Source organism: Bison bison, unplaced genomic scaffold (genome assembly GCF_000754665.1).
Source record: "Bison bison bison isolate TAMUID 2011002044 unplaced genomic scaffold, Bison_UMD1.0 scf7180017864372, whole genome shotgun sequence".
NCBI classification, from domain to species: domain Eukaryota; kingdom Metazoa; phylum Chordata; class Mammalia; order Artiodactyla; family Bovidae; genus Bison; species Bison bison.
The window spans coordinates 701,822-714,922 of NW_011494944.1; positions in this window are offsets into that span (position 1 = coordinate 701,822).

A 13,101-nucleotide genomic window follows, 5' to 3' on the forward strand; every position below is an offset into this window, starting at 1 on the left:
TAAAAAAAAAAAAAAAAAAAAAAAAAGGAATAGTGAGTAAAGAATGAAAAGGTATTCTGGAGAATCTCCCATTACTTCTTTAAATTTCCTGTATTTATTTATTTTTCTTCTAATAATCCAGGAAAACTAGGAACTCTAAAGCCATGACATTTTAAAAATTGACATAATTTATTTTTCTGAAGGATGTTAAGAATTGTTGTGGATTGACTTTCTACTGACTATGGAAAAGAAAATACTTTCTACAATGTAAAGTGATGATAAAAAGCAATTTTCCCTAGAACTAAAAATAATCAGAAATCATCTTATTCCGATATACCCAGTTATGCTAAAGTAGTGTTTAACTTGAAAGATTCTTTTCATATACATCGATTGGCCTATGTGCTTAGAGATTTCTTAATATGAATCATAAATTTCAAATACCTTTAGACATCCTACTTTGCATTGTTATAAAAAGCTCACACCATTAGTTTGGAATTCATTTCAAAATCTGTGCTCAGTGTTGACTGGGAAAGTGTAGAGGTAGGCAAAAGAAAAAAAAAATCTTACACTCAGTGTATTTATTAACTCAGGTGAAACAAAACAGTTTGAAAGACCAATGGTAATTTTATTTTCATTGAGTGTATATGTAAACAAAAAATGTAATTCAAGCAAGCAGTCAGTCTTTCCATATTTCATTTTTTCCTTCACTAATCTCTTAAGCGAAATGGTAAAAAAAAGGTCCAGTAAGAGTGAAGGGTGCATGTTTAGATTTGTGATCTAGATATTATTTAGATTTGGCTCCCATCAGTGGAATTCATAAATCCTGAGATAAAGTCAGAAAGGGAGAATGATGAGAGTCAAATAGTCACAATTCTGTGGAAAGTAAAAAAGATAGAGGGTAAAATGCGGATCACTGCTGTTTCATATCCTCCCCTCTTAGCTTTTCTTTTTATAGTTCCAGCTTTAAGTCAAGGAGAAGCCTATCCTACATAATCCAGTTAATTATTTTGTTCCTTAACTGGATTTGTTTATAGTAAGTATTCTATACTAAAATTGATGCAAGTCATTATCTCACAAGTCTCTAAGTCACTTTATCAACATTTTGTCATCTCCGTGCTTGCTAAGTTGCTCAATTGTGTCTGACTCTTTGAGACCCTCATGACTGTAGCCCTTCAGGTTCCTCTGTCCGTGGGATTTCCCAGGCAAGAATACTGGAGTAGGTTGCCATTTCCTTCTCAAGAGATTCTTGCCAACCCTGGGATGGAACCTGTGTCTCCTGCATTGCAGGTGGATTCTTTACCAGTGTGCTGCCTGGGAAGCCCCCAATACAGGGTATATGGGCAGAAAAAAGATAAAAAGAAGCCCAATTAGGACTATATCTCCGTAAATTTGTACCTGGAAAGTAGTTCATTTCCCATCAATATTACTTTTAAAAATTATTAGGAGCAACAAATATTCTATTAGCTTAATCTTTTTATAAAGAGGGAAGGAAGAAAGAGGAATAATTAAAACATTTAAACTGTCAGGAAAATGTTAATTTGTGACTTGAAGAGGAGAGTTTTAATAGAATAGTAGTCACCAAAGCTATGTTATAGGGTTGTTGGTGTTGTTCATTAAGTAAGTCATGTCCAATTTTTTGTGACTCCATGGATTGCAGTACTCCAGGCTCCTCATCCAGAGTTTGCTCACATTCACGTCCATTCAGTCAGCGATGCTCTCTAAACAGCTCATCCGTACTCTCCAACAATCTCATCCATGCTCTACCCTTCTCCTTTTGTGTTCAGTCTTTCCCAACATCAGGGTCTTTTCCAAAGAGTTAGCTCTTTGCCTAGGTGACCAGTGTTGGAGTTTCAGCTTCAGCATCAGTCTTTCCAATGAATATTCATTGGGTTATTTTCCTTTAGGATTGACTGGTTTGATCTTCTTGCTGTGCAAGAGACTCTCAAGAGTCTTCTCCAGCATGACAGTTTGAAAGCATAATTCTTCACTGCTCAGCCTTCTTCATGGTCTAACTCTCACATCTATACATGACTACTGTAAAAACCAGAGCTTTGACTCTAGAGACGTTTGTCAGCAAAGTAACATTTCTGCTTTTTAATACACAGCTTTTGTATATAATGTCATAACTTTTCTTCCAAGGAGCAAGCATCTTCTAATTTCATAGCTGCAGTCACTCTCTGCAGTGATTTTGGAGACCACAAAAAGAAAATCTTTAATTTCTATACTTTTCCCCTTATATTTGCCATGAAGTTATGGGACTGGATGCCATGATTTTAGCTTTTGTAATGTTGAATTTCAAGTCAGCTTTTTCATTTTTGTCTTTCGCCTTCATCAGGAGCTCTTTAATTCTTCACTTTCTGACATTAGAGTGATATCATCAGCATATCTGAGGTTGTTGATATTTCTCCTGACAATCTTGATTCCAGCTTATGATTTATCAAGCCCAGCATTTCATATGATGTACTCTGCACAGAGGTTAAATAAGTAGGGTGACAAATTACAGTCTTGTACTCCTTTCCCAATTTTGAACCAGACCATTGTTTTATGTCTGATACTGACTGTTGCATCTTGATCCATATACAGGTTTCTCAGGAGACAGGTAAGGTGGTCTGCTACGCCCATCTCTTTAAGAATTTTCCACAGTTTGTTGTGGAAAGTCAAAGGCTTTAGTGTAGCCAATGAAGCAGAAGTAGATATTTTTCTGGAAATCCCTTGGATTCTCAATTATCAATTGGATGTTGGCAATTTGACCTCTAGTTCTTCTGCCTTTTTAAAACCCAGCTTGTACATCTGGAATTTCTCAGTTCACATACTGTTGAAGCCTAGCTTGAAAGATTTTGAGCATAATCTTGCTATCATGTGAAATAAGTGCAATTGTAAGGAAGTTTGAACATTCTTTGGCATTGCCCTTCTTTGGGATTGGAATTTTAAAAGGGCATGGATATTGAAAAACCAACCTGATTTTTTTTGACAGCATAGAGAAGGAACAGAGTTTAGGAAGGTTGGCAAGAGCATGCAGAAAATGTTATCCAAGGGGCAGAAGAAGAAGAATAATTGATCAATGTGATATGAGAACATGATGGAAAGGTCTAGTTTTGAAACAGGAGGTACACATTTTATTTTTAGAAAAAGGAAGGAGATGTGTAGATGTAGAGAAATTTAATGGTAGTAGTAATGGGAGCATCAATATTAGTCATGATCATAAAAATAACAGCAAACAATTTTAGAGGTATTTATATTTGCTAAATATATATATATATATATATATATGTAAAACCCAGTCCAGCATTCTTGCCTGGAGAATCCCATGGACAGAGGAGCCAGGTGGGTTGCATGGAGAATTGTAAAGAGTTGGACATGACTGAGGTGACTGAGCATGCATGCACACATAACCTGATGTGGTGGATAAAGGTTTTCATATTTTATAGAAAGCATAATTTGAGATTAAGAAGGTTAAATGATTTTCCTAAAATTTTATACCTAGGATTTAGTAGATTCACAAACAGAGCCAGTATGTTTAATCACTATAATGCCATCTTTCAATTGTTGCTATACGTCAAATATATATTAGAAATTCAAGGAAACCATATTTCATTGAGTTGCTTGCCAGCAGTGTTCTAGTCTTCATTAAGCTAATGGGAGGTACTCTTGAGATATTTTAGAGGTATTAGAAAATAGAAGCTTTTTTTTTTTCCCCTCCCACAAATCAGTGGATAGTTGATGGAACATTGTTAATGTAAAATTGCTTTGACATCAGATAGTTGGTGAAAATAATTTCTCTTTGGACTACAGGCACTTCTGATTTTTTCTATCCAGGAAGATCTCCAGGGAAATTGTAGAGAGCTAACAGTGATTTTTTTTTCTGAACTTTTTTCTTCAGTACTTCCAAGAGCATATCAGTTTTCTGTTGTTGTTTAACAATTTACCACACATTTAACAGCTTCAAACAACAAGTATTATTTCATAGACTTGTGGGGCCAGGATCTGTGCACCATTTAGCCAGGCGTTCTTTACAATCAATTCATTATCCAGGCTGCATTCTCACATGGAAGGTCAACTGGTATAAGAATCTAATGGGGAAGGATTCCAGGGTTATCAGGTTGATGGCATTATTTACTTCCTTGATATTTTCTGACTGATGGCCTCAAATTTTGTTTGACTGACTTCCCTGGTGGCTCAGATAGTAAAGTGTCTGCCTACAATGCGGGAGACCTGGGTTCAATCCCTGGTTTGGGAAAATCCTCTGGAGAAGGCAATGGCAACCCATTCGAGTACTCTTGCCTGGAAAATCCCATGGATGGAGGAGTGTGGTAGCTTACAGTCTATGGGGATGCAAAGAGTCAGACACAACTGAACGATTTCACTCACTATTCTCTTAATTGGTGGTCATTCTCAGGTCTTCAGCTACCCTCGCAGTTCTTAGAGGCCGCCTGAAGTCTCTTGATATGTGGCCTTCTCCAACATGGCTTCTTATTAGTAATCCCACAAGGAGATTCAGTCAGACAAGATGGAGGGCTATATAACATGATGAGTAGGACATTTAATTACCTTTACTGTGTTCTGTTGATGAGAAGTAAGAAATGAGCTTTGACCAAAATCAAGGGAGGGGATGAAACAAAGACAGATTTTAGGTGATATCAAATCATTGCATCATATTCAGTATAGTTCCTTTTAGTTGCTCAGTCATATCTGACTCTTTGTGACCCCATGAACTGCAGCACACCAGGCCTCCCTGTCCATCACCGACTCCCGGAGTCCACCCAATCCCATGTGCATCAAGTCAATGATGCCATCCAACAAGCTCATCCTCTGTCATCCCCTTCTCCTCCTGCCCTCAATCTTTCCCAGCATCAGGGTCTTTTTCCAATGAGTCAGCTCTTCGCATCAGGTGGCCAAAGTATTGGAGTTTGAGCTTCAACATCAGTCCTTCCAATGGACACCCAGGACTGATCTCACTTTGCATGGACTGGTTGAATCTCCTTGCAGTCCAAGGGACTCTCAAGAGTCTTCTCCAACACCACAATTCAAAAGCATCAATTCTTCAGTGCTCAGCTTTCTTCACAGTCCAACTCTCACATCCATACATGACCATTGGAAAAACCATAGCCTTGACTAGATGGAATTTTTTGGCAAAATAATATCTCTGCTTTTTAATATGCTATCTAGGTTGTTCATAACTTTCCTTCCAAGGAGTAATTTCGTTTAATTTCATGGATGCAGTCACTATCTGCAGTGATTTTGGAGCCCCCAAAAATAAAGTCAGCCACTCTTTTCACTGTTTCCCCATTTATTTGCGATGAAGTGACGGGACCGGATGCCATGATCTTAGTTTTCTGAATGTTGAGCCTTAAGCCAACTTTTTCACTCTCCTCTTTCACTTTCATCAGGAGGCTTTTAAGTTCTTCAGTTTCTACCATAAGGGTAGTGTCATCTGCATAGCTGAGGTTAGTGATGCTTGTCCCGGCAATCTTGATTCCAGCTTGTGCTTCCTCCAGCCCAGCGTTTCTCATGATGTACTCTGCATATAAGTTAAATAAGCAGGGTGACGATATACAGCCTTGATGTACTCCTTTTCCTATTTGGAAAGAGTCTGTTGTTCCATGTCCAGTTCTAACTGTTGCTTCCTGACCTGCATACAGGTTTCTCAAGAGCCAGGTCAGGTGGCCTGTTATTCCCATCTCTTTCACAATTTTCCACAGTTTATTGTGATCCACACAGTCAAAGGCTTTGGCATAGTCAATAAAGCAGAAATAAATGTTTTTCTGGAACTCTCTTACTTTTTCCATGATCCCATGGATGTTGGCAATTTGATCTCTGGTTCCTCTGCCTTTTCTAAAACCAGCTTGAACATCAGGAAGTTCACGGTTCACGTATTGCTGAAGCCTGGCTTGGAGAATTTTGAGCATTACTTTACTAGTGTGTGAGATGAGTGCAATTGTGTGGTAGTTTGAGCATTCTTTGGCATTGCCTTTCTTTAGAATGGGATGAAAACAGAACTTTTCCAGTCCCGTGGCCACTGCTGAGTTTTCCAAATTTGCTGGCATATTGAGTGCAGCACTTTCACAGCATCATCTTTCAGGATTTGTGTCTATAAACCTGTAATAACTTCTTAGCATTCTATTAACTTTCTTCCTGTATGACTGCTTCTGAGTTTTCAGTTTTTCTGATCCAAACATAACACTGATGAAATATAGAAAGTATTTTGTCCCTTGTCAATGAAAATTATACTAATCAAAAAGCTGCAGGTTATTTACAGGCCAATTGAACTGAACTATTTACATGCTTAATCATATTTACTTTTTCTCTGAAAAATATATAACAGCAGGATTATTATTAAATACATGTTGTTGTTGTTCAGTCACTCAGTCGTGTCCAACTCTTTGTGACCCCATGTGCTGCAGCATGCCAAGCTTCCTTGTCCTTCAACGTCTCCAGGAGCTTGCTCAAACTCATGTCCATTGAATCAGTAATGCCATCCAACCATTGCATCCTTTACACCTCCTTTTCCTCCTGTCCTCAATCTTTCCCAACATCAGGGCCTTTTTCAATGAGTTGGCTCTTTGCATCAGGTGGTCAAAGTATTGGAGCTCCAGTTTCAGTATCATTCTTTCTAATGATTATTCAGAGTTGATTTCTTTTAGGATTGACTGGTTTGATCTCCTTGTTGTCCAAGGGACTCTCAAGAGTCTTCTCCAGCACCACAATTTAGAGACATCAGTTCTTCAGTGCTCAGCCTTCCTTATGGTCCAACTCACATCCATACACATGACTACTGGAACAAAGATTAAGAAAAAAAGATTTTAATTTAAATATATTTTTCAATGTAAAATGTATTGCAATGTGTTTGCCCTTAGATACTACATCTATAGACTTTCCAACTAAACTTTCCAATGATGTAAGTATATGTCCTTTGAAGTAGATTAAATAGAATCATTGAATGTTAGATTTGAACATATTCTCAAGCAGATGTAATATTAAGTTTGAAAGAGAATTTAAACATAACCTTTTGAATATTGTTTGGATAGTTAAATTGCTGATGGGAAATGTTAACTGTAAAACTAACTGAAAACACACCTAAAGTTTATTTTTTATTAGCACATATTAAATATGTAGGATGGTTTTCCCATCTGTATTTTTGTTAACTTATTTAGATTAGCTCTAGATCTAACAGCCACTTATGTTTCTCAATGATTTAATGCCTATAGTGTTCTTCTGTCATCAAAGACTTTGTCTGAGAAGTACTATTAGACATATTTGTATAAAACACATACCTAAGAATATTTATTTTCAATGCCTACACATTAGAGATTTGGAATACTTCTTTCCTTATTACTTTGGCTTACTGAGTAAAGATGTAGGATTTTTATTTTCTTATGTGACTTAAGAGTTGGCAAACAAATAACTTGACAATTTGGTCATAGAGCTGTGGTAATGTGGGTAGCCTCTGTCTCATTACATACTGGTTGGTGTAAATTTCCTTCAAACTAGGAAATAGCATAATAAAAATAATATGTGTGGTAAGCTGGGAAATTCAGCAAAATATTTAGTGATGATTTGGCCATAAATCATTGGCTCAGTGGTAAAGAATCCACCTGCCAATGCAGGAGACACAGGAGACATAGGTTTGATCACTGGGTTGCAAAGATCCCCAGGAGTAGGAAATGGCAACTCACTACAGTGTTCTTTCCAGGATAAATCATGAACAGAAGACCCTGGAGGGCTACAGTCCATAGGGTCACAAAGAGTCAGACACTACTGTGCACAGATTGGCCATAAATCGCAGCAAAGGGAGCAAAATTTTACGGAAGAGGTTTGCAATTAATCTTTCTTATAAATATTTGATATGAGGTGATTAAAAGATCATCTGCTTTTTATATCCCTTACTTCATTATTTGAGGATTTTTATTCTAACTTCTGCCAATGACTGATTCTTTGTATGTATATTAGGATATTTTATCATCAACGTAATTATTTTGCTATTTAAAAAAAACAGTAAAGACATAATTTGAGGTATTGCATATCAAAAAGTCAGCATTCTTAATTTAAAATAGAAATATTAAAATATATTCTTAATTGTAGTTGAAAATGAGATAAATCGAGTTTTTGAATAAAATTCATTTCTACATTACTGTTTAACAAATATGTATTTTAAAAAACATAGCTTTTGAAGATGAAAAAATATTTTAAAGTGTATTATCATACTTTCTAAATAGTGTACCACTTACATAAACTAAAATAAGAAGATCATTCAACAGGAAATGTTGGCTTAGTGATCTTTAAGTATAATACAATGAATGTGTGTGTATGTGCATCCATAAGTTCAAAACTCAAAATTTAAGCTCTGAGATAAATGTTCATGTATACATCTCACATGGTAGAAGTCCAGTACCACATTCAATATGAATGTGCAAATGTCTTGTTAAAAAAGAAAAAACATAAAACAAGCAATATTAAGTGATGAAGAAAGAGGTGAAGGATCATTAGAATTTCATATCTGAGAATTATTTTCATGATTCAGGTTGAAGTGAGCATCAGCCTAGTGTGATACAATGATGAGTATTGGAAGGAAACATTTGGAATTCTGAATTAACCTAAGTTAGGCTCTATTTCATGTCATCCCTTCCCCATATTCCATATCAGGAAATGAGCTTCTTTTGTTCACAGATAAAGCTACCTCAAGGCACCCTAGGGAAATATTCTACTGAGTATCATGGATGGCTTCCAAGGTCTACATGGAGATCTGTCTTCAGGCATAGACCCAGGCCTTTTATCAGGAGGAAATAAGGCAGTCTGGCATCGCTGTACCAATTTTAATGAGTGGATCAATAGAGCATTTGTGCCTAACAGACACTTGCCTGGATTTAATACATATATACTCTAGTAGTTATTTGCAGAAAATATACCCTTTGAAACAATGATATCCCTTAGTATATTTTTCATATTTGCTTAGGTTGTCAGCTTACATCATCTCTCCAGAAGAGCTATTTCAAACACAGACATTCATGGAATATCCATGGACTTTCTTGCTAAGAATAATTACCTATAGTTTTCCCATCAGATCCTGAATTTTCCTCCACTGAATTTTTCAGATATATCTTTATATCCTTTGTCATGATATATGTATTATTTTAAAGTATGTAGAGTTTATAAGGATTTTACTAACTAAATTCCTCATTACTCTGTCTTTCCCTGTTTTTCATTCATGATTTTATCTTCTCATATACTATCTATTTTTTTTGTGGTGTGTTTCTAGGTGGGTACTGGCATGTACTAGATGGTGACTTTAAATTCTAGTGTATAGTCATCTTCATTTAAAGAGCTTTTATATGTTTTTTGAAGTTAAATGAGGCGTTAGTAATCTAGGATCATGCAAATTTAATTTCAGAGTTTAAATTTTTCTAGGAGACTCAAATGATAAATTATTTTCAGTTTATAATTAAATTCCAATTCAAATGCAAGAAATTTGTCAATACGTTAAATCTGGCCCATTTAAACATGTGAATAATATTATTATTCCACAATTTTCTGTCTAACCATATGAAATTGTCAACCATTTTGCTCTACCTTTAGAAATAGTGAAATGTTTCCAGGAGGAAAATAACTCCAATGCTGAATTCATTTACCTGATTTTTCCATCTTCTATATTTCAAGCACAACTTAGTGAATAAAACAACAAATAGTTCTATCCAACATGGTGTCCTCATGTTCCTATGCCTTCAAACAGGTATTTGTGAATGTGTGCACACATAATATTATACTTTTGTAGTGTTATTTTTTTTTTTTTTGCTATAGCAGAAGTAATCTAGACTTAAAAAATATGAAGAGGTCAACCTAGAAGAATTAAACAGCTTACTCATAATATCAGATAGTTACAACAGATGGGGAACTAGAACTTGTTCCAACTCTATGGTTCTTTTCCTTATCAGAAGAACCATTCCATATATTAGTCACTTGCTGTGGAATAAGGGCAGCTCTGGCAGTGGCATAGACAAGTAAATCAAATGCCAGGGACACAAATATAAATTGTGTGAACTTAGTATTCAACAGTAGAGGAGGCAGCAGCCTAATCACAATCATTCTGTCACATGATTTGACTCTGACACTGGGAGCATAACCTCTGTGTTTTCCTGATACTTTTAAGATACGTTTTCCAAATATCTGGGTGATTCTGTGGATTATCCAATGTCAATAAATGAGTTCCTGCATAAAACAGATAAAATCAATTTCAGAACTCAAAACTAAGAACCTCAGGGTTACAGCATTATATCCGTGGGCCTTATGAGGCATAGCAAGAACATGTAAAAGCACTTGAACTACAGAGGACAAAAGACAAACCACTACCACAGCAACAAAAACAAGAAATGTGCTTTAAATAATATAAGAAGAAAAACTCTAAAGGCAGAAATGTTTAACCTCTCTAAGAGGCATTTCTTGAAACGTTATGCCTACAACAAAAATTGTAAAGCACTGTTAATATTTGGAGCATAGGGGCCTGAGATGTGATGTGTTGCAAAGTGTCCAATATTTCTACAAAAAGAAGACAATACCCAAAAGACTGAATAAATTTCAATATTCTCCTATGATATTCATGTCTTAAAAATATTTGTTAATTTATTTTACTCTAGAATTCATCCCTTTAAATTACATGGCTTTAATGTATACTATTTTAGGAATATGATGTCTCTGTAAATATATTAAATATAATGGTTAATTTTGTTGTAATTTTTACTATGGTAATTTTTTTTTAATTCTTAATTTTAGAACATCAGATCACTGATGACAGTGTTGCCATACATATGTTATCTGCTTGCCTGTGGGGTGCAACTGAATTTCTGAAATTGGCATGTATCACTTTTGCTTTGAATACGACTGCATGTATAAGATAACTGTAACTAATTTATAGTGGAAGTTAATGTAAGCTTATTCAGTTCAGTTCAGTCACTCAGTTGTGTCCAGCTCTTTGCGACCCAATGGACTGCAGCATGCCAAGCCTCCCTGTCCATCACCAACTCCCAGAGCTTAATCAAACTCATGTCCATCGAGAGAGTGATTCCATCCAACCATCTTATCCATGGCCATCGCCTTCTCCTGCTGTCTTCAATCTTTCCCAACATCAGGATCTTTTCCAATGAGTCAGTTCTTAGCTTCAGGTGGTAAAAGTATTGGAGTTTCAGCTTCAAGCATCAGTCCTTCCAATGAATATTCAAGACTGAATTCCTTTAGTATTAACTGGTTGGATCTCCTTGCAGTCCAAAGGACTCTCAAGAGTCTTCTCCAATACCACAGTTAAAAAGCATCAATTCTTCAGCACTCAGCTTTCTTCATAGTCCAACTCTCGCATCCATAAATGACTACTGGAAAACCATAGCTCATTCAGGACTGATTTCCTTTAGGATGGTCTGTTTGGATCTCCCTCCAGTCAAAGCAACTCTCAATAGTCTCCAAAACCACAGTTTAAAAGCAACAATTATTTGGTGCTCAGCTTTCTTTGTAGTCCAACTCTCATGTCCATACATGACTACTGGAAAAACAAAAGCTTTGACTAGATGGACTTTGTTGGCAAAGTAATGTCTCTGATTTTAGTATGCTGTCTAGGTTGGTCAGAGCTTTTCTTCCAAGGAGCAAGCATCTTTTAATTTCATGGCTGCAGTCACCATGTGCAGTGATTTTGGAGGCCGCCCTTCCCCAAAGAGTCTGTCACTGTTTCCATTGTTTCCCCATCTATTTGCCATGAAGTGATAGGACCAGATGCCATGATCTTAGTTTTCTGAATGTTGAGTTTTAAGTCACTTTTTCACTCTCCTCTTTCATTTTCATCAAGAGACTCTTAAGTTCTGCTTTGCTTTCTACTATAAGAGTGGTGTCATCTGCATATCTGAGGTTATTGATATTTCTCCTGGCCATCTTGACCAGCTTGTGCTTCATCCAGCCAGGGTTTCTCATGATATACTCTGCATATAAGTTAAATAACCAGGGTGACAGTATACAGCCTTGACATACTCCTTTCCTTATTTGGAACCAGTCTGTAGTTCCATGTCCACTTCTAACTGTTACTTCTTGACCTGCAAACAGATTTCTCAGGAGACAGGTCAGGTGGTCTGGTATGTCCATCTCTTTCAGAATTTTCCACAGTTTATTGTGATCCACACAGTCAAAGGGTTTGGCGTAGTCAACAAAGGAGATGTAGATGTTTTTCTGGAACTCTTGCTTTTTTGATGATCCAGTGGATTTTGGCAATTTGATCTCTGGTTCCTCTGCCTTTTTAAATCCAGCTTGAACATCTGAAAGTTCAAGGTTCATGCACCTTTGGAGCCTGGCTTGTACAATTTTGAGCATTACTTTGCTAGTGTGTTAGATGAGTGCAATTGTGTAGTGGTTTGAACATTCTTTGGCATTGCTTTTCTTAGGGATCGAAATGAAAACTAGATCTTTTCCTGGGCTGCTGAGTTTTCCAAATTTGCTGGCATATTGAGTGCAGCACTTTAACAGCATCATCTTTTAGAATTTAAAATTGTTCAATTGAAATTCCATCACCTCCACTAACTTTGTTTGTAGCGATGTTTTCTAAGGCCCACTTGACTTTACATTTCAGGATGCCTGGCTCTAGGTGAGTGATCACACCATCATGATTATCTGGGTCATGAAGATACTTTTTGTATAGTTCTTCTGTGTATGCTTGCCACCTCTTCTTAATATCTGTTAGGTCCATATAGTTTCTGTCCTTTATTGTGCCCATCTTTGCATGAAATGTTGCCTTGGTATCTCTATTTTTTGAAAAGATCTCTAATCTTTCCCATTCTATTGTTTTCCTCTATTTCTTTGCATTGATCCCTGAGGAAGGCTTTCTTATCTCTCCTTGCTATTCCTTGGAACTCTGCATTCAAATGGGTATATTTTTCCTTTTCTCCTTAGCCTTTAGCCTCTCTTCTTTTCTCAGCTATTTATAAGGCCTCCTCAGACAACCATTTTTTGCATGTCTTTTTTGGGGGATGGTCTTGATCACTGCTTCCTGTAAAATATCATGAACCTCTGTCTGTTGTTCTTCAGGCACTCTGTCTATCAGATCTAATTCCTTTAATCTATTTGTCACTTCCACTGTATAATCTTTAGGGATTTGATTTA